The following is a 27,772-nucleotide window of genomic DNA, read 5'->3' on the forward strand; positions in this document are numbered from 1 at the left end:
CCTACCAATCTTTGACTTTAACCCACAGTGGGCTTGGTGGAATGAGCAGCCCATTTGCAGGTTTTGCAATTATATACATGAGTCCTGGCTCCACCTGCTTTGCTGCTGTCCATTCTTTGCTACCGACCGACGTCGCCTACTGATCCCTGTCTTTCGGGAACAATCATTGAGACACTGTAGGGAAGCATCAACTTTGTGCTTTAGCAACAATTCAGCCCAGGCCCTAGCAAGAGCTGGGAAGTTTGTTAATATTATTTTAACCGCACTGCATAATGCTTAGCATCAAGAATCTGATCATGATTTTATACATTTAAAAAAAAATGTATTCTAACATGCATTGTTATGTTTGTACATTACGGTTTTTATTAACCACATCGCTGCTATTGATATTTTCCTGCTGTGCTGCACACTAATGATAATGGGTGTGGTCGTGACGGAACCATTCCGTCATCAGCACAGCTCAACCGTGACTGATGACGGAATGGTTCCGTCACCAGCATCGAAGGGGTTAACTGTATAATAAAGAAAGAAAGAACATCACTCATACAATCACTAAGTCTTATGTATAGTTATTTATATACAACAACTTTCACATACACTGCTTTTTATATTTCTAGTTTCTTGGACATGTATCATTGAGAAAAATATTTACTCATCACCACACCCATAAAGAGAATCACTCACCCAAACAACTGCTTCCACGTACAGTCTTTACCTTATATACCTACTAAATCAACTATTTACACATCTTTGGACAGTTACATACCTCCCACCCAACCACACACACATTCATTCACTATCCCATACAAATACACACTTAACTAATAGATAACTAATATAGACTTTCACATAGCTAGTAATCAACTTATGTAGTAGTTTACACAACAAGAGATGGAGTGATACAGGTACTCAGAAAGTTTAATCACTATCCCATATATTTAGTGAGACACTTAAAATTTGTCATTTAAACAGTCAATCACATTGCTACTAAATCCTCCATTCAGACACTTATACATGCACTCAGTCTTCAAGGCAGATTGCTATATATATATATATATATATATATATATATATATATATATATATAATATTTATTTAAATATCGAACCAAACCACATTCACTAGATGATGTCATCAGTGATGTCATTTGAGATGTCATCAGTGATGTCACTGACCATGTCATGAATGATGTAATATGTGACATCATCAGCATTGAATTGCGGGCGCGGGAGTTGTAGTTAGTACAACTAACTATAACGGGGGAATTTCAATGGTTTTATACGAGTGAAATTTCCAGCTAACTATAACACCCCTGAAACCTATAGTTTTTTCAGTGATATATATATATATATATATATATATATATATATATATATATATATATATATATATATTTATTTATTTTTTCACTGAAAAAAACATAGGTTTTAGGCACATTATAGTTAGGAATTAGCATTTAAAAAACCTTAGAAATTCACTAAATACAACAACCAGATCTCTGAGGAAGCCCGGGTATATGTGCAAAATCTATATACTGGAGATAGTGTCGCTTCAACCCAAAGAGTTGTAAAGTGGTAAAGGCAGCTTGGCCTACCACAGATAACTGAGGCGGACGCTGTCTTTATAAGTTCTGCTATCAAGGAGGGAGAGATATATAACCAGTTGAAAAAAATGGCTAAGGGAAAGGCAGCAGGGCCAGATGGGCTTCCTATAGAAGTTTATCAAATAAGCTCCGACATTATCGTCCCTGTTCTCACTAAGTTATTCAATAAAATACATCTGGAAGGTGAACCTATCCCCCAATCCTGGTTAGAGGCTACAGTCAGTGATGTAACTGACCATGTCATGAGTGATGTAATATGTGACATTTATGTGACATCATCAGCATTGCGGGTGCGTACGTTATAGTTAGCTCAACTAACTATAACAGGTGAATTTCTCCGGTTTTATAAGAGTCAAACGTTCAACTAACTATAACGTCCCTGAAATCTATGTTTTTTTGTGTGAATATGTATATATATATATATATTCACAGAAAAAACCATAGGTTATAGACCATATATAGTTAGGAATTTGCATTTACAAAACCTTGAAAATTCACTGAAAAAAACCATAGGTTATAGACCATATATAGTTAGGGATTAGCATTTAAAAAACCTTATTTTATTTGCACAAAACCATTGAAATTCCATATATAGTTAGTTGCACTAACTATATATCGCGGACCCGCAATCCACTGCTAATGATGTCACATATTACATCATTCATGACATGGTCAGTGACATCACTGATGACATCACTGATGACATCTCAAATGACATCACTGATGACATCACTGATGACATCACTGATGACAACACCCAGTGACTGTATGTTTCTGTAAAGTTAAAATATGTCTTACATATTGAAGAATGAGTGGATGTATAAGTGTCTGTGAAGGATTTAGTAGGTGCATGACTGACTGTATGAGAGAATGATTAAATGTGTCTCACTGAGTGTATGGGTTAGTGATTAAAGTGTCTTAATTTGGCAATCATTATTTATGTTGTTCTGTAAACTGCTGCATGTTTAAATCAGTAGCTATATCAGTAACTATATGGGTTATTGAATGGTTGCCCAAGTATTTGTATGGGAGACTGAGTATGTGTGTGGGTGGCTGGGGGGTGTATAACTCTGTGCATAGATGTGTGAGCAGTTGATTCCCTAGGTGTATGGGTTCAAAAGTGCATGTAGAAACAGCTGTATGGACAGTTGACTGTGTGCATGAGTATATTGGTGAGTGAATGGATATCTCAGTGCTACATGTCAAAGTAAGTACATATGTAAAACACACTCCATGTGAGAGTTGACATATATAAATAACTGAACATAAGAGCCAGTGAATGTGTGAGTGGCTGTATGAATCATTGTGAACTTGTATCAAGGATTGTATAAGAGAGTAAATATGTGTTACTATATGTTTGAATAAGTAAGGTGTGTATAACTGTATAGTTGAGGAAATGGAGATGTGATTGATTCTTTGCATGACTGACTAGGTGTGTGAGTAACTCCATGGATGTGTGACAGTCTGTGAGTGCCTGTTTACACTGAGTGTATCTAAGGTTATATTAGAGTCTGAAGATGTATTATCACATAAATGATATCATCAGTGATGTAATCAGTAATGTCAAATGAGATGTCAGTGATGTCATCAGTGATGTCATTTGAGATGTCATCAGTGATGTCATCAGTGATGTCATTTGAGATGTCATCAGTGATGTCATCAGTGATGTCACTGACCATGTCATGAATGATGTAATATGTGACATCATTAGCAGTGGATTGCGGGTCCGCGATATATAGTTAGTGCAACTAACTATATATGGAATTTCAATGGTTTTGTGCAAATAAAATAAGGTTTTTTAAATGCTAATCCCTAACTATATATGGTCTATAACCTATGGTTTTTTCAGTGAATTTTCAAGGTTTTGTAAATGCAAATTCCTAACTATATATGGTCTATAACCTATGGTTTTTTCTGTGAATTTCATTGGTTTTTTAAAAGCTAATATCTATAGCTGTAAAATATATTCTTTATTAAGTGACGTATCACGTAGCCCGTGAGACGCCTCATGATGCATCGCATAACCGTGACGCATCGTCTCTGCAGCGCAAACCAAACCCAAAACGTAAGCGCACCAGAACACGCTTAAAGATATATATATATTTTTTTAACCTTAATTAGACAAAATCCACACGTGCACATATCACAAACGTTCAAAAAACACAATATGTCGGACTCCCGTTACGCTGCCGGTTAGCTGCCCGGTTAACGTACCAGGAAGCACCTTTACCGCGAAAAATCGCAATTTTTTTTTTCTTTTGCCCCGCAGGGAACTTTAATAGCCCCCTCATCAATCCTAGGGGTTCAGGAGGGGTCTGCCTTACCCCTTTCATTCATTTACACCTTTTTTTTTTCCACCTCTTGTCTCTCGATCCCACAGAGAGACAAGATGGCGGCCGCTCCAGACTGTTTACAATGATAACAGCCAATCAGCTTCTCCTCAGACTCCCGTTACACTGCCGGTTAGCTTCCCGGTTAGCTGCCCGGTTAGCTGCCCGGTTCGCGTACCAAGACGCGTCTCCACGGCGAAAAAATCGGATTTTTTTTTATTTTTTTTTTGGCCCCGCGTGGCTTTATAATATCCCCCTCATCAATCCTATGGGGTCAGAAGGGGTCTACCTTGCCCTCTTTCCTTCATTTCCCCCTTTGTTTTGGTCTCCTCTTGTCTCTCGATCCTACCGAGAGAGAAGATGGCGGCCGCTCCGGACTGTTTACAATGTTGACAGCCAATCAGCTACTCCTCAGACTCCCGTTACACTGCCGGTTAGCTTCCCGGTTAGCTGCCCGGTTCGCGTACCAAGACGCGTCTCTACGGCGAAAAAAATCGAATTTTTTTTTTTTTTTTGGGCCCCGCGTGGCTCTATAATATCCCCCTCATCAATCCTAGGGGGTCAGAAGGGGTCTACCTTGCCCCCTTTCCTTCATTTCCCCCTTTGTTTTGGCCTCCTCTTGTCTCTCGATCCTACCGAGAGACAAGATGGCGGCCGCTCCGGACTGTTTAGAATGTTGACAGACACCGGAGACCCAATCAGCTTCGCTTCGCAAAGTTCCGATACGCGAAAAGTTCGCGAACCGGAGCGCTACCCGGAGCGCTGTTACAGATATATATCTTGTTTTAAACGTTAATTTCTCAAAATCCACTGAAGCACATATATTGAGACCTAGCAAAGGCACATCGGGCTAACAGTCCCTACAATTTTGCCAAGATTCGTGGAAATCCATTCAGCCGTTCGGGCTAAAAGTGAGGCCAACCGCCCTATGGAAATTAACATGGGAAAAACGCGTTTTGGGACCCCCTTTTTTCTCGGCCCCCCCTTGACGAACCCCCACCAAATTTTCAGGGGCTGCTCAGAAACAAAATGTGCCATTTTCCCGAAACTTTCAGCCAATTCCGTCCACAAACGCCAAAGTTATTAGGCATAGAATTTTCAAAAGTTCCATAGAGAAAAAATCCTAACTATATATACCTACTGGCTATCGCCAGTAGGTAATATATATTACCTACTGGCGATAGCCAGTAGGTATATATAGTTAGGATTTTTTCTCTATGGAACTTTTGAAAATTCTATGTCTAATAACTTTGGCGTTTGTGGACGGAATCGGCTGAAATTTTCAGGAAAATGGAACATTTTGTTTCTGAGCAGCCCCTGAAAATTTGGGGGGGTTCCGTCAAGGGGGGGCCGAGAAAAAAGGGGGGTCCTAAAACGCGTTTTTCCCATTCATTTTTCCATAGGGCCTTTGGCCTCACTTTTAGCTCGAACGGCTGAATGGATTTGCACGAAACTTGGCAAAATTGTAGGGACTGTTAGCCCGATGTGCCTTTGCTGGGTCTCAATATATGTGCTCCAGTGGATTTCGAGAAATTAACGTTTAAAAAAACAGATATATCTGTGACAGAGTCCCGGGTAGCGCTCCAGATCGCGTACTTTTCGCGTAACGGAGCTTTGCAAAGCGAAGCTGATTGGCTCTCCGGTGTCTGTCAACATTCTAAACAGTCCGGTGCGGCCGCCATCTTGTCTCTCGGTAGGATCGAGAGACAAGAGGAGGAGAAAAACGAAGGGGGAATTTAATGAAAGGGGGCAAGGTAGACCCCTCTTGACCCCCTAGGAATGATGTTGGGGTTATTAAAGGGTCCCGTGGGGAAAAAAAATAATAATAATTTTTCGCGGTAGAAGCGCTTCCCGGTTCGCGAACCGGGTCGCAAACTGGTAGTGAAACGGGAATTTGCCATTTTGTGTTTCGATTTAATTAAATTACTAGATGGAGGAAAAACTATGTGAGTATTGGGTATAAGGGGGTACAGGAGACGTATCCTGACCCCCTATGTTTTCTGAGGGTGGTTGAGGAGGCTCATATATGTTGATACTTGTTTTCCAGCGGTTGCGCATGAGCGTTTTTTGTTTTTTTTGCCGCTTGACTTCTGTTAACGTTCGATTCGAAGGAAATTAGGAAGTGTTGATCACCATTTTGACACTGCGAGTAAATATATTGTTAAAAATGATTGTTATAAATTAATCCGTATTGATAAACATTGTCTGCGCCATCTTGCTTTTTTTCCAATGCCACACTTTTGTCGTGTCCGGCAGCCATTTTAGATGCCTTGACCAGACCCACTCTCTGCACGACGCCGATCCTCAGCATGGCTCCACACCCTCGCAAGCATCTCCCCCACGCACTGGTCACCCCTGCTCTCTCTCTCATGCATGGGCCATAAACTTCCCCCCATCTGCGCTGCTCTTCCCTGAGTATCACACCCTGTGCCCGCCCGACACCTCCCTTTCACCCTATTCACTACCGCACCCTCTGACACTCCTCTTCCTCTGTGTCTGATTGTTCAGGCCGGTCCCAGGCTATCACCTAGCCCTGCGGATGTAGTTTATGGCCCCAACTGTAAAGAATCACCCCTGTTCAAAGGAGTTACAGTAGATCAAGGTAGCCACCTCATGAGATCCGTTACACCACACGCATTCCTAATATCTGATAACGATCCTGTATTGTGATTGGGGAGGGGATTCTCACTGTAAGGGTGTGTGGGACCGAGCCTGAAGCGGAAGATTCCAGGGATGCCTTTTTGTACATCAAAGTCTTCACAATTATGTGTCACATTAAAAATATATAGCACTCCAACAAAGTTGTAGGATTATAACACTTTAATAACTTATAAATATATACAACGCTCCAACAAAGTAAACACGTTAAAAAAAACTTTTTAAACAACTATTTATATGACATTGCTTTAACCAGGATAGACAAAGAAATGACACAGTGATGTAAAAGTTTCTGAAAGAAATGCCAAGAACGTCCCATGTGAAAGTGAATTTTATCTGGCAATTTTTTTCTTTTCCTTCTCATGAAAAGAAAGTTAATGCCAGGTTCGTTACCTGCTTCATCTGCAAAAAAAAAAACTCTCGAGAGGGACCGAAAAAAAATATAGCTATGGTAATCATACCATGCATCGGCACATGGAGAGGTGGCACCCTCCTAATTATTCTAAAGCACAACTTCGAGATTTGGTGGATAACCCCCGACTGGCAAAAACATCCATCAATGACTTAGCAATAAGTGAGTCAGAGGCAAGGGAAACGGTCCCAAATCTGCAAAAGAACTTTGGGCAGATGAGATTGACTTGTGTAGCATGTGGAAAATTAATTTCATGCGGAGAGATGAGTATTACTTTAATAAATAGATCATATGAAAATCATCAATGTCCAAAACGTCCTAGAAAGTAATTTTTGTCATTTTTGAGGAAGAGAGATAACCTACAGTGGTACGAGGTCGTTTTCGTTCGTACTAGGGGGGCCAGGTGACATTCCTTCGGGGTGGCTTAGGGGCATTTAAAACAACTTCCCTGATACAGGTAGCATATAAAGTAGAGGCTAAATACCAGGATCTTTATCGAATGCTTTATGCTGTACAAACATGAAAAACATATACAACAAACCTGGACCATTCATATTTTCAATGTTTCTGCGTACTATACTTTTTAACCCTTAACTAATTGAGCTGCTTCATTTCACCTGCTTTTTAAAAAAAAAAAAAAACATCGGAAACAGTGGCCATTTCTTCTAAACTTACCAATGTACGCGTTACAACTACGTTTGCTTTTTCAAAAACCTTTAATAAAAATGTTGGTGCCCAAATACGGGCCTACAACCCCGTGGGCCAGCCACGGAGCAGGCTGGAACTGTAAATGGGGGGGGGTATTTATTTGTGGAAAACATAACAGAGTCAGTGGTCGTTGATTTCATAGTAAAAAGTGCGACAAGTGCAACAAAATCATATCGATAATTCATTGTGAGCAAGTACCATTAGTGTCGACAATTCCAACCTTCAATAATAAATACAGTAATCAATGATGCATTAGAACTTAATATCAATTCATTGTTCGAACGTGTAATCAGTCTTATCCCATATCAATTCATGTGGTAAAAACTGCATACATATCTCATGATATCAAGGCTGAGCAATCGGGGCACAACAAGGAGTTGAGAGTTTCATTTGTACCGGCGCCATTTTGGGTGAGGTCAGGAAGGTCCAAGTATAGTCAAAATGTCTCCACCAACTCGTGGTTGGACCGGGACCTCTTTCGGCAGTCCAAAAGTTTTTGTTGAAGGGTAGCAGAGGGGACTGGTGACATGAACCATCAGTGAAAGTGGGGTGGGAGGAAACAATCTCTCCTACCGGGTCATACTGGTGTCCCACCGGAACTGATCAAGTTGGTAGTCTTGCAGGATTTTGATCATTTCAAGACTGAGGCCGGCGCTGGCATGAGCGCGCCGACGTCCCTCGGCTACGTCGTGGTCGTTCCGTGGGTGATCATGGCAGTCATTTCTCATCGGGGGTCGGGGGCCCCCGTGGCTCTTATAGAATCTTCAAAGTTGAGGAGAACGTTTCTGGACGCAGGACTCATTTTCAGGCTGAACTGAAAAGCTTTGTTGTACCGCAAAAGTAACCGAGACCCCCGCTGGGTGAGCGGAGCATCATTGCCTCGCAATAGTGGACGAGACCTTTTGTCGGGTGAGTGCAGCGCCACTGCATCGCAAGAGTGGAGGAACCCTTTTGTTGGGTGAGTGGAGCGTTGGGGGTGCAGCTGAGGGGCCCCCACCTGGGGGGGTGGGAGAGGCTCGTTCGCGCCGCCTCTCCCTCCCAGCGCACCCCACGCCGACACCTGGCGTTGATATCCGTGATGTCCGGACTAGGCGATAAGAGGGGGGGGGTCGGAGGCAGAGGCAAGACATCCCCCCCCCCCCGTGGCCTGCAGGGCGCCGCTTCAGGACCGAACGGGGAGCTCATACCAAGCCGGGGCCAGACCAGGAGATACGAGGGGAGGGTCGGTGGCATTTGCAAGACATTCCTCTCCAGTGTTGTCGCAGCTAGAGTTCCCGTCGGCCTCGGCTCCTCTCCTGGTCCAGGGGGGGGGGGTCGGTGGCATGTGCAAGACATCCCCCCCCAGTGTTGTTACAGCCATAATTGAAGAAAGAAGAAGATCCCGCCGGCCTTGGCTCCTCTCCTGGTGCACCTTACGTGACAACCCTTTTGTTGGGTGAGTGGAGCGTTGGGGGTGCAGCTGAGGGGCCGCCTCTCCCTCCCAGCGCACCCCACGCCGACACCTGGCGTTGATATCCGTGATGTCCGGACCAGGCGATAAGAGGGGGGGGGTCGGAGGCAGAGGCAAGACATCCCCCCCGTGGCCTGCAGGGCGCCAGAAGAGAATGGGAAGACCAGCACATTCCGTGCCGACCATCCCACGACTTCTCCGGCTGATGGCGGCTAGTCGGGCCCCGCCCTGCACGTGTCGAGGCCTCATCTTCCGGATGGGCGTAACCGTGGACCTGTTGCACTTCGGGAGTTTCCGGAATGGGGGTAGGTATCTGCTGATTTGTATCTATTTCATGTTACCGTTATTGGGCGTGGGGGCGGTGGGACAGACATGCTTGGAGCAGTGGGGGGGTGGCGGAGGTTAGCTACCTCGTGGCTGCCGTAACGTCAAGCTTGGCTTCTCTCACCACTTCCATGTTTCTTATTTCTAGCAAAGTCAAAAACTCATCAGTGGCCTACTGATTTTGTTCGATTTCTTTCCCTTCTTTTTCAAGTGTGTTTCATTGTAAAGTTTCTGTTTAACAGGATACAGTTTTTACTTCGTATTTTACATATGTCTTCTTTATTAGGGGTACTCTCCGGTTGAGCCAGATGATGTACCTCTAATAAATGGTCCGGGTGGAACTAGTTTCTCAATCAGTGGGGAGTAGATGGGCATGACAGATTACAACGGGGGACAAAGGTCCGCATTACCCACCCTTCACTACTTGCAAAGACTAGACAGAATATTTCTATTCCACGTTATTTGCAAACAGAGAATACCTCGTTAGAACTATTCCTTGAACAATAAATGTCCAGCCAATCAATCAATCAGTGGGGAGAAAAACAGGCATGACGGATTACAACGGGGGACAAAAGTCCGCATTACCTATCCTTCACTATCTGCAAAGGGAGACAGAATATTCCTATTCTTCTCTGTTTGTAGACAGGGAATATCTCAAATAGCAATAATCAATAAAAAATTAACAACTTTAAGGTAAATACTCACAATATGACTACTCAACGAAGTTAAAAAGTAACGGATATAGGTACTTGAGAGGTTTTCGGTGGCAGATAATCTACAATATACACTTGTACATATGAGTCTGATACAGGGCGGATCTCTGTATAACTATGGATAATTAGATATTAGGATGGCATACTTTGACTTGTGATGTTTGATCTCATTTAGTCACTTCAATCTAATTTTAAACACTAATTTTTCTTTTTGTTTTGCAGATTAACTACAATACTTATTTTGGACTCCATATTATATGTTGTTTATTATATTGTTTTGTTACTTATAGTTCTAGTTATTTATTGTAGTGTTATCTTTTAGTTATAGTTCCGGTTATTGTTTTAATAAAAGTTAATTAAAAAAGTACATACGTCTGTTTTTTTGTGGGGGTAGCAGTCATCAATAGAAATGATATTTATAATTTGAAGTATAATGCTGAAGCTCACTCATTAGGAACATATTGTGGTGAAATTTTAACCTATGTGCTGACATAAGTGTTCCATAAACTACTACTATGGTAACAGGCAAAATACTGTTTGGGGTAGGGTATAATACGCAGGAATGCTGTAAAAATAAATGGGCATGGGCTGTTTTGTTTTCCACTGTTGCAACATAAAGTGATCGATAAAAATCCGATAATCAGGCCTATCAGCGACTAAGACAGCAGGCCGAGTCTCTTTTGCTCAACCGCTCCCTCATGGGACGAAGAAACGCCCTTTTTCACGAAATAGGAATATTTTACTTGCAGGACAGTTGTTAATTTCCCGTGAAAATACATTAGCCTGGAACATTGTTAGTGATAAACTGTAAATGCATCTGGGTCCTTTGCTTAAAAAAAAAATATAAAATATATTTGTGAATTAGAATAAGAATATATGTTACAGCTATAGATATTTGCTATTAAAAAACCATTGAAATTCACTGAAAAAACCATAGGTTTTAGGCCATATATAGTTAGGGATTAGCATTTACAAAACCTTAATTTACTCGCACAAAACCATAGAAATTCGCATATATAGTTAGATGCAATAACTATATATCGCGCACCCGCAATCCACTGCTGATGATGTCACATATTACATCATTCATGACATGGTCAGTGACATCATTGATGACATCACTGATGACAACTCAAATGACATCACTGATGACAACTCAAATGACATCACTGACAACATCACTGATGACATCAATCATGTGATAATACGATCAACCTCTTCAGACTCTAATATAACCTTAGATACACTCAGAGTAAACAGACACTCACAGACTGTCACTCATCCATGGAGTTACTCACACACCTAGTCAGTCATGCACTGAATCAATCACACCTCCATTTCATCAACTATACAGTTATAAACACCTTACTTACTCAAACATATACTAACACATATTTACTCTCTTATACAATTCCTGATACAAGTTTTCAATGATCCATTCAGCCACTCACACATTCACTGGCTCTTATACACAGTAATTTATATATGTGAACTCTCACATGTACTGTGTTTTACATATGTACTTACTTTGAAATGTAGCACTGAGATATCCATTCACTCACCAATACACTCGTACACAGTCAACCACCCATACAGCTGTTTCCACATGCAGTTTTGAACCCATAGATCTAGTGAATCAACTGTTCACACATGTATGCACAGAGTCACACACCTCCCAGCCACCCCCACACACACACTCACTCTCCCATACAAATACTTGGGCAACCAATCAATAACCTATATAGTTACTCATATAGCTACTGATCAACACATGCAGCAGTTCATAGAACAACAGATATAATGATGCACAAATTAAGACAGTTTAGTCACTAACCCATGCACTCAGTGAGACACATTTAATCACTCTCTCATACAGTCAGTCATGCACCTACTAAATCCTTCATCCAGACACTTATACATACACTCATTCTTCAATATGTAAGACATATTTTAACTTTACAGAAACATACAGTCACTGGATGATGTCATCAGTGATGTCATCAGTGATGTCACTGACCATGTCATGAATGATGTAATATGTGACATCATCAGCAGTGGATTGCGGGTGCGCGATATATAGTTATTGCATCCAACTATATATGCGAATTTCTATGGTTTTGTGTGAGTAAATTAGGGTTTCGTAAATGCTAATCCCTAACTATATATGGCCTAAAACCTATGTTTTTTTCAGTGAATATATATATATATATATATATATATATATATATATATATATATATATATATATATATATATAGAGAGAGAGAGAGAGAGAGAGAGAGATATTATATATATATATATATATATATATATATATTTTACATGCTACGAGTGCTCACCCCCAACATCTAATCAAATCTATACCCTATGGCGAGATGCTACGCATCCGCCGTATTTGTAGCAATCAGGAAGATATGATTGTCAAACAACAGGAAAGTTTTCAAAGATTTGTAGATAGGGGTTACACCGCCAAGATAGTGAACGCTGCTATAAAGAAATCCAGGGTCAAAGACAGAGGTGATTTGCTGACTAGGAAAGTGAAACAAAGTGACAACACTAATGAAGTTAGACTCATTCTGACCTACTCCAAACAGGAGAAAGAACTTAGGAGTATCGTCAGGAGAAACTGGCACTTTGTAAAAGATGATCCCACGATTGGTGATGTGATGTCCCCCAATCCATCAGTTACATTTCGAAAAAGTCTAAGTATGGGCTCCATCCTCTCCAAAAATAGTCAAGACTGCATAGGCAAGGAGCCTTGGAGACCGATCAGCAGGGGCTTTTACAAGTGCCTGGTATGTAAAGCCTGCCAACATGGTGTCAATACCAAAAAATATACAACAGTAATCCCCAGAACTACTAGGGAAATAAAGCAACACCTAACCTGTAGAACGGAATACTGTGTGTACATTTTAGAGTGCGACTGCAAACTCAAATATATTGGCAGCAGCAAGCTGCAAATACATAAGCGTATTTTACAACATCTGCGCGCCATTGTAAATAAGGACCAAAGTTATCCAGTGGCCAGACACTTTGAGGCGTGTCATAACAGTAAGCCTCAGTGTCTCAAATACTTTGCCATTGAGTCTGTAGCACTTACCAGAAGAGGAGGCGACAGGGAGGCATGTATGCGCAGGCTGGAAACCAAATATATTTTGGAGTTTAACTCAAAGTGGCCGGGAGGTCTTAACACCACGGAGGACCTCCACACATACCTATGACCACTTCAGAATAATGTCACCTGTAACCATATAGCTAACACCATGACATGCCTATAGTCTAAATTACAAGAGGAGTTGGTCCGCACCATGCACTTTTTTTACATATTAATGTTTATATTGTAGTATACTATGTATAATTTATATATTGAGTGTACATAAATTTGGTGTGTGTATATATATGAATTGATTGATTTTAGCCGTCGTTTTAAATATTGGGGTAATATGTTTTTTATCCTGATTTTTGATGTGACAGCTGATTTTAGTCATGCTACCGATCCCCTCTTTTTTAGACTGTTTTCTATGGTGTGATGAAATTTTCTCTATATGTGCAATATTGATGATGTATGTAATTATCTTGTTTTGAAAATGGAAGCTAAGCTCTATTCTAATAAGGTTTAGACTTCTCTTCCCCTCTACCTCAGTACTGTAGAACCTCCAGCACCAGCCACTTTAACTATATTTGCACTGTTGACTGCACGATGTCACTTTAGAGGAAGAAATTATATTTATTTTTTCCAATTGACACGAAGTCACTTTAAATATAAGTGCAATAACATAGCCAAAGATAGGAATGATGGAATGGAACCGGAAGTAAGCTAAGGCTCCACAAATCCCCCCTCTTTTTGAGCCTTATCTGGCTGGCACAGTTGACGTCTTGAATTCATTTCTTTTTGTTTTGATCCATATAGATAAAATTAATCTTCCTCTTTATGGATCTCTTTCTTTCACTACTATCATTAAATAGCAGTGAACATTATTATAATTTGGTATTATACTTTAATACACCAGGGTGAGCACTATTTTTCGCACAATAATTTCTAATAGATTTTGATGGACTATATGGTACACTTCTTTCTCAATACCATCTAGAAGAGTTATAAGCATTTATGCAGTTATCATTCCACTCTTCGCACAATGAATTGTAGTAGTATATGTATAATTTTATAGCTTTGGATACATTATGCAAATTGTGACTTATTTATGTATTTATACAGTTATTTTCACTTTTGTATTGGTACCAGGAGAAAGTATATGCAAAATGTATTTATACATATAGTATTTTTTCTATGTCCATCATTTGTTTGACATGTGATTGCACGTTATCACTTTAAATGGGTCAAAAGTAATCAGTTTCGCCATGTGACCAAGGCCGCTGGGACGGCCGAAACGCGTCATGACACACTACCTAATGGCTAAATAAAGAATGCTGAAGGAAAGTTGGTCCTTGCCTCGAGTCTCTTTGTAAGGAGCGCTGCTGCGAGGTATTTGCAGATATATATATATATATATATATATATATATATATATATATATATATATATATATATATTCACTGAAAAAACCATAGGTTTCACACCAGTTATAGTTAGGAATTAGCATTTAAAAAACCTATTAAATTCACTGAAAAAAACCATAGGTTTCACACCAGTTATAGTTAGGAATTAGCATTTAAAAAACCTATAAAATTCACTGAAAAAAACATAGGTTTGATACCAGTTATAGTTAGCTGGAAATTTTACTGACATAAAACCATTGAAATTCCCACGTTATAGTTAGTTGGACTCACTATAACTTGCGCGCCTGCAATGCACTGCTGATGATGTCACATATTACATCACTCATGACATGGTCAGTGACATCACTCATGACATCACTGATGACACCATCCAGTGAATGTGTGTCTTTCTGAAAAATAAATATGTTTTATATATGTATATGTAAAGGTCGATGGAAGAATACATGTTTAAATAAGTGTCTTAATGGATGTTTTTTTTAAAAAATTGATTGGTTAACTGGCTTATTAAGTGTATCTTAGTGAATACATATATTAGCAAGTATTGTTTAAATATTTAAATGTTTCTATCAGTGTGTCACTTTGTGTATAAGTGGCTGCATGGGTTGGTGAGTAGCTACATGTGTGTGTATATGGGTTATTAGATTTTTTTTTTAGTATCAGTATGAGTGTCTGTATGGTTTGGTGGGGGTGTTACTTAGCACATAGATGCATCAATGACTGACTCACTGTTTGTATGTGTTTTGAAGACAGCATATGTGCAGGACTGTATGGGTGGATGAGTGTGTATATGTGTGTGTTAGTGAGTGAATGACTGTCTCACTAGTGTCTTTATCAGTAACTACATATGTTTTAATCTAGTATATGTGAGTATTGATGTATATAAGTGAGTATATGTGAGAGTGAGAGATTGAAAGAGTTCTTGTTTAAATAAGTATGTGTTTCTATAAGTGATTGTTTAAGAGAGTAAGTATGTGTAAGTTTCCTTATAAGTAAGGTGGTAGTGTGTGTATAGCTGTATATGCAAATAAATGGATGTTCAATAGTTTATTTGCATGTGTGATTATGTGTGTGAGTAACTTTTGGATGACTGTCGGTGTGTAACAGGATGTATAGGTGTTTCACTACATATGATGAGTGAATATATGTATGAGTGACTATATAGAACTGTTGGTGAATGAGGAGATGTGTATATAGATGGTGGTATTACTGAATTGGTTGTTGTAACTGGTATGGGTATCTCTATTTTTTTGAAAATTTTAGTTTCTATTTTTGACTATGTGTTTCAAGGGTTACATTACACTGAAAGGAGGACTGTCCCTCTGTCACAAGGATGGTGTAATCAGTGATGTCATGAGTGATGTCACTGACCAGGTCATGAGTGATGTAATATGTGACGTCATCAGCAGTGCATTGCAGGCGCGCAAGTTATAGTGAGTCCAACTAACTATAACGTGGGAATTTCAATGGTTTTATGTCAGTAAAATTTCCAGCTAACTATAACTGGTGTCAAACCTATGGTTTTTTCAGTGAATTTAATAGGTTTTTTAAATGCTAATTCCTAACTATAACTGGTGTGAAACCTATGGTTTTTTCAGTGAATTTCATAGGTTTTTTAAATGCTAATTCCTAACTATATAAGGCTTGAAAGCCCACAAGGAATCTCCAGTATGCGCCAGGGGACTGCATTGCAGAGAGGTGTAATGAAGCCACACCCCTTTTTACACCTCTCTGCAACGCAGCCCCCGTGCATTTTTGAAGAGGGGGAACTAATTTCCCTTGCATACTGGGGGCCCCTGGGGGCCAACTAGCCCACCTAGAACCTCCAGTATACGCCAGGGGACTGCATTGCAGAGGTGTAATGAGGCTATGCCCCTTGTTGCACCTCTCTGCAACGCAGCCCCCTGCCGAGTTTGCAGAGGGGGAACTAATTCCCCTTGCATACTGGGGGTTCCATGGGGGCCAACTAGCCCGCCAGGAGCCTCCAGTATGTGCCAGGGGGCTGCATTGCATAGAGGTGTAATGAAGCCACACCCTTTTTAACACCTCTCTGCAACGCAGCACCCGTGCATGTTTGAAGAGGGGGAACTAATTCCCCTTGCATACTAGGGGTCCCTGGGGGCCAACTAGCCCACCTGAAACCTCCAGTATGCACCAGGGGGCTGCATTGCACAGAGGTGTAATGAGGCTATGCCCCTTTTTACACCTCTTTGCAACGCAGGCCACTGGCGTGTTTGCAGAGGGGGGACTAAATCCCCTTGCATACTGGGGGTCCCTGGGTCATATCTGCCCAAACACCGATATTCCGAACAATTGAAAATGACTTTTTTTGAGAAACATTTGGATTTGGATTATCATGTCCTATACTTTGGAATTTTTGAAAGACTGACTTTGAGGATGCTATAAATTACTCAAGTCTGCCCGAATTGTGTGGGTAAAATTGATACCTAGTCACTTTGAATAAGAATGTACTTACGTCTCGTCTAACATTTGGAAGAAATATCTAGTTATATGACAACAGGATACCGACATAACTTGAAGGAAATAAGAACGCCCTGAAGAAGTTCTGTTGTACAGAACGAAACGTTTCTGCTGGCTTTGGTACATAAACTTAAGGAAATAAAAGCATTTGAATATACACCAAGATTCAGCGCTTCAATAAGGACTCAAAGTGATATGATTTGATTGGACTTATTGTACTACTCACTCTCTACTATTCACTCTCTACTACTCTCTACTACTCACTCTCTGCTACTCTCTCTTTAATCTCTACTACTCACTCTCCACTACTCTCTTTACTGCTCTCTACTACTCTCTACTGCTCACTCTCTACTCTCTATTACTCACTCTCTACCTCTCTACCTCTCTCTACTAGTCTCTACCTCTCTACCGCTACCTCTCTACTTCTACCTCTCTACCTCTACACCTCTATCTCTCTACCTCTCTCTACGCGCACACATATACACATATATATATGCATATATATGCATTTATATATATGTATGTGTATGCATATATATAAAAAAATATATATTTTTTTTTTTAAGTCTGTCACTTTTTTCCCCATGGTACGCTCCCCGGTGCGCTCCCCGGTGCGCGTACCGGGCGCTCCCCCCCGCGAAAATCAAAAACATTTTTGGGTTTTTTTGCCCCGCGGGGCACTTTTATGGCCCCCACATAAACCTAGGGGGTCAAGGGGGGTCTACTCTGCCCCCTTATGGTCAATTCCCCCTTTGTTTTTGCCACCTCTTGTGTCTCGATCCTACCGAGACACAAGATGGCGGCCGCTCCGGACTGTTTGGAATGTTTACAGACACCCGAGAGCCAATCAGCATTCCGCACGCAAGTCGCGTAGCGCGCCCGGTACGCGCCCCGGTGCGCTGCCATAGATATATATATATTTTTTAACCTAAATTACTCAAAAGCCATCGAAACACATATCTTGATACATAGCAAAGGCACACAGGCTACCAGTCCCTACAATTTTGCCGAGTTTGGTGGAAATCCATTCAGCCGTTCGGGCTAAAAGTGAGTTTGACCGCCCTATGGAAATTAACATGGGGAAAACACGTTTTGGGACCCCCCTTTTATCTCGGCCCCTGCTTGAAGAATCTCCCCCACATTTTCAGGGAAGGAGCGGAGCGGGCCACGAACTTTGAGAAATTTGCGAAGATTCGGCCACCGGCGCCAAAGTTATTCCCAATAGAAAGTTGCGGATTTCCTATGGAAAGTAGATCCTAACTATAACTACCTACTGGCACGACTGTGCCTTAGCCACGCATGCCTTTACATTGAAAATGTAAGTGTTTAACAGGTAAGTGTAAACCCTTTATATTTATGTACATATATAAAGTGGTTCATGCTTACCTGTAAAATACTTACATTATCATAGTTTTTCGTTATATATATATATATATATATAAGTATATATATATATATATATATATATATATATATATATATATATATATATATATATATATATATATATATATATATATTGTATATATTATTATTAATAACATTATTAAGTATAATTATTATAATATTATTATTTCACAGATAATATTAAATATATTATATATTAAATATACAATCAATATATATAATTATTAATCAATATATTATTAGATATAATTATAATCATATGTATTATTGAATATACTTATTATATATTATTAAATATGTATATATTATTACATATATTTTATATTAAATATATTAAATTATATATATATATTTTTATATAGGCAATATATTAAATTGCGTATATTAAATCGAGAGGCAGAAGTCATCACCATTGAGATGCTAGAGAAATAGCTGATGGACTGTTTTCCGAGAAATGAGCCTCTTCTATTTTCCTCCAATTACATCATTATCTCACAGAACTGTGTGTCATGGTAATCACACGGCTTTGAAAACTGTGAGGAAGGCTGCTTTTAACATTGCTATCGATGTGCTGCAGCTCATTTCCCTAACGTTAAACCTAATTACGGGTGGATCTAATAAATATTCACGTTCTGTTGGGCTTCTTTTTTTATTATCAGTTCAGCTCACAAATCTTTCCAGTCTGTCCGAGAAACTCCCAATATATGCCCTGCAAGTTACTCCACAGGAAGAATTTATAGATGGAAGCAAGAACAAGCCTTTACAATGCAATAGGTCTTGCAGCATTAAAGTTTGAGTTATTGGCATTGTGTATGACAATGCGTTGCATCAAATTTTTAGAAAACTTTGAATTGGTGATCAGTGTGAGTGTGTGCAAAAGTATGCTGTTCTTGAAAGCAGTGTGGTAGAGAGTGCAGGAATTTGGGTGACCTGAGCAATGTGGATGATGCACCTCACGCACGGGGCTGACGCAGTTATTATTCACACAGCTCTGATGCACCTCAGGTACGGGCTCATATCTGTTATTATTCACACAGCTTTGATGATGCACCTCACGCACAGGGCTGACGCAGTTTTTATTCACACAGCTCCGACGATGCAGATCACGCACGGGGCTGACGCCTCGTGAAAGTGCCTGTATTTCTGAGCCTCCCTTGAAACTCGAAAGAGAGGCAAATAAGTGATGCACCTCACGCACAGGCTCACAGCTGTTATTATTTACACTGCTCTGATGATGCACCTCAGGCACGGGGTTGACACAGTTATTATTCACACAGCTCTGATGATGCATCTCAGGCACGGGGCTTACAGCTGTTATTATTCACACAGCTCTGATGATGCACCTCACGCACGGGCTCACAGCTGTTATTATTCACACAGCTCTGATGATGCACCTCACGCACGGGGCTGACAGTTATTATTCACACAGCTCTGATGATGCACCTCAGGCACGGGCTCACAGCTGTTATTATTCACACAGATCTGATGATGCACCTCTGGCACGGGCTTACAGCTGTTATTATTCACACAGCTCTGATGATGCACCTCACGCACGGGCTCACAGCTGTTATTATTCACACAGCTTTGATGATGCACCTCACGCACGGGGCTGATGCAGTTATTATTCACACAGCTCTGATGATGCACCTTAGGCACGGGCTCACAGCTGTTATTATTCTCACAGCTCTGATGATGCACCTCTGGCACGGGCTTACAGCTATTATTCACACAGCTCTGATGATGCACCTCAGCACGGGGCTCACAGCTGTTATTATTCACACAGCTCTGATGATGCACCTCATGCACAGCCTCACAGCAGTTATTATTCACACACAGTGATGACCCCGGTAGCAGCCTGAACCTTCCTACACTACTGTCTCTGCATACCACAATAAGTCTGGTAATGGGCAAACTGTCTTGGTTGGCATGACATGAGGAAGTCTGGTAATGGGCAAACTGTCCTGATTGGCATGACATGAGTAGGGAAATTTGAAGGAAAAAAGGCAAAATTCATTTTCACAACCTTTTCCTTGAACTTTGCCAAGCAAACTATTTTAAAAAGACCCATGAAGACGCCCGTCTGATTTTTCCACTATGTGCTAGCAACATATGGGGGAAAGGCTTAAACGAAGGGCCACAGCTAAAGTGCACTCATTGGATTCAAAACAGAGTTGGTAGGATCCTGGCATCTGACACATTTACACTTCTTAAAACGGCACCAAGGACACAAACATCCAACAATATCCAGTTTGCTGTGAGAATAAGCCATCATTTTCCCTTCGAATATTAAGCAATTTAAATGTTACTGCATGCAAAATGATGGGGGAAAATACATGTACTGTATGCAGCCTATGCAGTAAAATCAGAAACATTGACCGTAGTAATTCCCACGAATTCTCCCACAGCGAGTTATCAGATGCTTTCATTACAAATCCAGATTGCACTTTAACTTCATTTTAAAACACATCAGCACTGCAATATGGTGGCTGTACAGTAGGCTTCCAGGAGTTGTGCTTTAAGGGCTAACTGCACCATCAGGATTCAAGCAAGCCAGGCCGAAGACGGCTGAAATGCCAGAAACCGGTCCCCGGTAGCTTGTCTCCTTTCTGGTGAAGAATTGGCTTGGTAGTTTAGTCTGCCCTGTTCCCATGATGCACTGGGCCAGGGACAGACTGATTTGCATATAGCCAGGTTCTGAGCTGGGATGGTGCAGTGAGATAAATAACGGTGATGGATCAAGCCCTGACCTTTGGACTGGGTAAGAGTGGTCTGCTTAATTCAGATACTCTGTTCATCACCACCCCCTTTTCTGAATCGTTTTTGGCCACTATAGGTGTGGCAGGGTATACTCAGACATGAGTCCCTTTCTCACTGCACCTTCAGGATTCAAGCAAGCCGGGCCGAAGACGGCTGAAATTCCAGAAACCGGTCCCCGGTAGCTTGTCTCCTTTCTGGTGAAGAATTGGCTTGGTAGTTTAGTCTGCCCTGTTCCCATGATGCACTGGGCCAGGGACAGACTGATTTGCATATAGCCAGGTTCTGAGCTGGGATGGTGCAGTGAGATAAATAACGGTGATGGATCAAGCCCTGACCTTTGGACTGGGTAAGAGTGGTCTGCTTAATTCAGACACTCTGTTCATCACCACCCCCCTTTTCTGAATCGTTAAGGGCTAACGTTGGCGCCTCCTGGATCCAGCGGTCACTGGACAGTGATGCGGGCCCTACAGTCATGTCAGAGGCACTGCAGGAGCAGATGGTTATTACATGAGGTCCGGGTAGCTGAGGTAGCTTACCGTCTCTTGCACCACCGCGGCCTGCCTCGTCCTCTCAGAGGTCACCCGGGAAGCGGCCGAGCAGTCAAGAAAGACATCAGGTAAAGCTTTTGTTTCCGTTTATGGTCACAGCAGAAGAAAATAAAGCGGTACACAAAAATATGGCAAATGGAGTCTGAACATCGGCTACATTCAGTACCCCCGAGTATTGCAGTCATTATGATATTTTCTCTACTCGAGGTGAGCAAGTGGCAGGCACACTGCGCAGGTTTTCTAACTGACCCTACTACAATAACTGACTTTGCTGACATTTGCAGAAACGTTCTTTTGTTTGCAGTGGTGCAGCGTGGACTTTCAATGAGAGAGGTGCACATCGGAGTCCTCGTTTCTTATTAACAGTACGATCAGTTTAGGAGGGCAGTAGGGCTTCAGGTTGCAGATATGTATGACTTCCCAGACTTTATTGCTTGATTTTGCTTCCGAAAAAGTATCACTCATAGCCGCTGAAATGTCACTCATAATTACACAAAAATTATGAAAACGTCACACATAGCAATCTGAAACCTTGGTAGCTATGAAGGTCTACGTGCTCCTTCGAGACAGTTAACCACTTTCAACAACACCCCATCTCTCCCAGCCTCACCCCAAGCCGGGCCCCCTGTGCATGTTAACGGTGCGTCCTTATCTTGCTGTAGAGCTCAGAGGCGGACATCGCGGCGCCTCGTGCCCCCTCCTCGCAGGGTGCACCGGATGGACGGGACTGGAAGCGTCTAGGCCCGACTCCTCGCAGGTGGGCCTGTCCTGAACCCTAGTAAGGCCTCCCCCGAGTCCGGCTCCCCGCACTTAAGCCCACCCTCCCCCCGCACCCCGCCTGGCCTCGCTTTGGCACTGCACGTTGCCCGGGCCTGGCCTGGATGCGCCGGACACCTGCGGGCAGTGATTAACAAGCGCTGTGAGAGCGAGACGACGTGAGTCTGCTCAATAGAGCGCGCGTTCAAGAGCGCGTGGCCCGCTCCATTCCCCAGCGCGCGGCCAGCTCCTGTCTCCTTTCCTGGAAAGAACACTCGGTAACAATAGGGTCTCTGGCGAGACCTAAAAAGGCAGCAGTACAAACGTACCAAATACTCACAGAACAGTGACAACACAAGTAGCCTAAGAGCAAAATACTCTCAAACACATGTAAGTTACAGTGGTACCACTATACTAATATCTGTGTACAAACTACAATGTGCAATGTGCATAAAGACTGGTTAACCGACAGATATGCAGTCTGCGATGCAACCCATGGACAAAAACATTAGGTTGCATTGTAAATGTCCCTTTCACAGAAGGAAGCAAACCACAAGCCTAATGAATTTTAATTGAGCAGGTTGCTTTTTGCTACCAGCCTGCGAATGACTACAAACTCACAAATGGTGGCCTGCAAGAGACTGCAGATCTATATCCCTGAGTTCACATTCTCAAATAAAAAACTTTTTTTCTTAAACAGCTTGTTCCTTTTAAAGAGACAGATGCTACTTTAGAAAAAGGTTTTTCATTTGGGAAGACATCGGGGGGGGCATGCAGTGATCCCACTGGACCACTGCCTGTTCCTGCTGACGCTGCCAGGCATGACTGGCAAAGGGGAAGTTCTGGCTTGGAGCAGAGTCCCCTCTGCGAATCAGATACCACCCCATCTCATATGTTGGCATCTGATCAATGGTTTGAGACCACAGCTGCAGTGACAAACTACTGATTCGCGTTATTGCGAATCCCAGTTTAGAGGGGATGGCCCTTTTCCGCTCCGTTCTAAATGTGACCCGTAATGTGATGCAAACCCTTTTTCTGAGTCACAGAGGTTTTTCTAACTAGCAAAAACAGTTTAATTATACAAAAAAACGATCTTTTGGAGCCGCAAACCTTGTGATTTTCCAAACTGCATAGGTAGTGACCACAAGAGTGTTTTGTAAGGTAATGGCAGTGCAATCCTCTAGGGTACAATGAATAATAAATACAAGATCAACAGAAGCAACAATGAGAAGCACTTATGCAAAACGGAGGGAGGAGGCTACCCTCCAATAGAGAATAGATACAGAATGGTTAACAAAAAACAACAATTCCATTGCACACAGAGCTCATGAAGTCAGAGGCAGCGTCAGCACATGTACTCTCTCTCACACACACATACACGAAGATATGATGCAAAGTTCCCTCACACAAAGATCAGGTAAAACGGGGCCAAAGCCGGTATGCTATATTTCTATCTGTACCTACCCTAATTATGTAATAACATTATAATTATATCCCATTTTTAATGGGAATACAACTCATTGGCTTTGGCAATGGTTAGTACATGTGCCTGCCGTTGGCAGACGACGATGGCCAGAACACTGGCATTTAAATCATCTATTTGAATGTGAACGTTTTGATTCTTAGAAACTAGAAAGGATGGGAGCTAATAGGAGAGAGAGAGAGAGACCAGCCTGAGCTACATTACAATGCCCTACTATGCAAAGGGCAAATGTTGAGGGGATAGTTACTAAATAACGTGTTAGAACACCTACCAGAATTAGAAACATGACCCGATCTTCAACGCAGCACTAGTGCTGCTGAGTCATTCACCACTTCCTTACATATCCTAGCCCTCAAACACTCATGGAGCTAGAAAGGGCATTCAAACACCAGCCTGCATCTACACTGCAGAACTAAAGTCCCACGATCTCTTTTAACAAGCCCACGGGCACCTTAATGTGCTCAGGGTTACTTCACTGTACAGAGTTAACCCTTTCTGCGCAGATGTAGGGATTCATTGACCATTCAGCAGCACTAAGATGACAGCATCGTGGAGTTATTTTTTTCCTTAACTGACACCCTGGTTACAATTTGCATTGTTAAATTCATGTACAGGGTGCAGTAACTGACAGTGCATCTCATTCGATTCATTTCGTCTGCTGTGCTTTGCTTATTATTTTTCAGACAACCTCGCAAATATTAGAATAGTTTTAAACTGATCTCAATATATATATATATATATATATATATATATATATATCCCTGTAGTACTTGTAGCACGCGAACGTAAGCACCAGAACATTTCGTATGATAAGTGCATTGGAGTTTTGCAGTATTTGAAAGTGATACTCAGGATTTTGCATCTTTTTCTCCATTTTGTCAAATTAGACTTTATATCTACAAGGCTTGAGGCTTGAGGTCCCTGTGGTTTTGCTGGGCCTGGCATCTCCCATGAAAACAAGAACCGCATCCTAGACCTAAGATTATTTAGAAGCAATGCACAGAAGCACAGCAGAGAACGAACTAATATCCATGGATTCTCACCCCTTTGAACGCTGCATGACGATTTGTTTTTGTAAGTGGCCTAGTTTCTGTTCTTGTAACGCATAAGAGAAGTAAGGAGACCATAGAACACGCAGCACTGTAATATTTCTGCAGCAAGCTGTCAGCTGTTACCCTGCATAATGAGGGCGGTTGAGGGAGGGCGTTTATCAACACACAGGAGAACCCAGAAGAACCATGGACCTTCTTCGGCTGCACAGCATCCCTGTCAGAGACATGACAGCCCAGCCGGCACACGCACATCACCGAAAGTGCGGGCGAACAGCTCCTGCACCTGTTCTGCCGCATTCACACATACGCTTCCCTTCGGCCTGTTTACCGAGCCCGAGACCCCCTTGCACACCGAGCTGCAGCATGCCAGAGCCGGGAGAGCGGCCGGAAGGCCACCGAGGAGGAACGAATTGTACGTGCGCCGCCTTACCTGCAGCGCGGGGCTGTTTATCTCAGTGAAACAGATCGGGATAGCATTCTCCCCTTGCTGCTGTCATGGCTGCGGCAGTGGTGATGTCATGGAGGGGAGGAAGCAGCGACAGTCACGTGACCAACGCCTCCTCCTATTATAGGATAAGTATGAGCGTCATTTGCAAGTCTCTACGATTTTGTGAGCGCCAGGTTCTGGGTGTGTGCTTAATGTTTTCAAGGTAGCAGAGCACAGTTTGTTTCACTGTCTTAAAGAGGGCGTGATTCAGTAAAGTGATAGCTACAATAAAGTACACGTAGAGAACAGAGCCAGAAGGCATTGCAAGTTATCCACTCATGGCTTTGCAAGTGGTTCTCACAGCCAGTGCTTTAAATGGAAAAGTGCAGGTACTCATCAAATTGAGTTAGAGGTGTGGCTAGTGGGCGGAGCTATGGGCGGGGCTAGAGGTGGGACATGATACAATGACACTACTTCCATCTGTTGTGTTATTGCTATGTTTGGGTGTTAAACTGAAATGCAGCCTGTGCCCTGACATTATTGACAAGTATAAAATGACAAAATAATTAACACAATCAGCAAATGTTCTGCATTACACTGCATATATTACCTTTTGTTGCTGCATAATTTTATCAAACCTGCCGCATAATTACAGTGGCCCGGATTATTATCAATTATTTGCATTGTTATGTTATGTTTGTTTTGTATAGCGCACGGCTACTCAAAGAGTGTCCCGGCGCTTTATTGCAAACCTGTACCACAACATAACGGAAAAGAAAAAGCAGAAAAATGAAAAGTCCCTAAACTAACAATCAGGCTGATATCTAAAGAGTAAAAAGCCAGGTTTTTAGGGCCTTCCTAAACGCCAACAGATTGGAGGTACTGCGCAGTGTCACTGGTAAGGTATTCCAAAGCTGCGGAGCCCGCAGTCTGAAAGATCGACCTCCTATATGTGCCCTTTTTATGCGAGGGACCACGGCAAGACACAAAGACTCCGACCTCAGGGAACTTGTAGGATGGTAAAAAGCTAGTCTTTTTTGGAGATATTTTGCTCCTGAAGCATGTAGAGCTTTATGGGCCAAGGTCAAAGCCTTAAAGACTATCCGCTTCCGGATGGGCAGCCAATGGAGTGACTGCAGGAGGCCCGAGGTTCTAGCTCGAGCGGGTAATCCAAAGATGGCCCGTGCTGCCGAATTCTGGACCACCTGCATTCGTTGCAACAGATACTCCGGCAGGCCGAGATAAAGGATATTCGAGTAATCCATTCTCGAACCGATTATAGCCTGAACCGTTATCTTCCTGTGATCCTCCGGGAGCATAGGTAGAAACTTGCGGAGCATCCGGAGGAGGCCAAAGCAGGTACCAGTAAGACCAAGAATCTGGGATCTCAGTGTCAGACCATTATCGATCTTAATCCCCAGATTCTTGGCTAGCTGGGAAGAGCCTGCAGGGGGAAACATATTAGCAGGCCACCATTCCTGCCAATCTGGGTCCGATCTGCAGCCGAAGAAGAGTACCTTCGATTTATCAGAGTTGCACTTGAGGCTGTTTAGCTGGAACCAATTAAAAACAGCCCCAAAGCAACCCCGGATACTCTCTCCATCAAAATCTGCTCCTTTCCCGCAGGTAAAGAGGAGCTGGGTGTCATCGGCATAGGAAACAATCTGGGCCCCGAAAGATTCCGCCAATGCCGCCAAAGGGGTCATAAAGATGTTAAAAAGAGTCGGGCTCAGCACTGAGCCCTGTGGGACTCTGACACCCAGTGACGGCATCTCGGCGGAACTGGAGGAGGCCCAGACCGTTTGTCGACGGCCAGCCAAGAAAGATCGAATCCAGCTGAACACCGTCCCCCTCAGACCGATCTCATAAAGTCTGGCGAGGAGACCCTCGTGGGGGACGGTGTCAAAAGCCACCGACAGATCGAGCATCACAAGCATCGCTTTGCCTCCTGAGTCCAGCACCTCCTTAATTGCCTCCGATACTTCCAGGAGCATTGGGCTCAAGTCAATACTCATATTCTCGTGTGCGCACACACTCACACAGGCCCGAGCACACATGCACATAAAAACAGTCGCACACTTTCTTTAAAAAAAACGTTGTCGAGTATCCACATTCTCTCTATTCCTCTTTCTTTACACGTAAATGCGC

The 27,772-nt window shown here is 42.3% G+C and overlaps 1 protein-coding gene across 1 annotated transcript in view; it reads right to left on the reverse strand.

Moving 5' to 3' along the window:
• Nucleotides 1-25,715, reverse strand: part of CLCN4 (Cl-/H+ antiporter 4) — a 301,238-nt gene extending 275,523 nt beyond the window's left edge. Inside the window, exon 1 of the mRNA XM_086934785.1 lies at nucleotides 25,628-25,715. The gene's annotated coding sequence lies outside the window, so the exon portion shown is untranslated. The remainder of the gene's footprint in view (nucleotides 1-25,627) is intronic.
• Between the last annotated feature and the right edge of the window lie 2,057 nt (nucleotides 25,716-27,772).

This window comes from Lissotriton vulgaris, chromosome 8 (genome assembly GCF_964263255.1).
Source record: "Lissotriton vulgaris chromosome 8, aLisVul1.2, whole genome shotgun sequence".
Lineage (NCBI taxonomy): Eukaryota > Metazoa > Chordata > Amphibia > Caudata > Salamandridae > Lissotriton > Lissotriton vulgaris.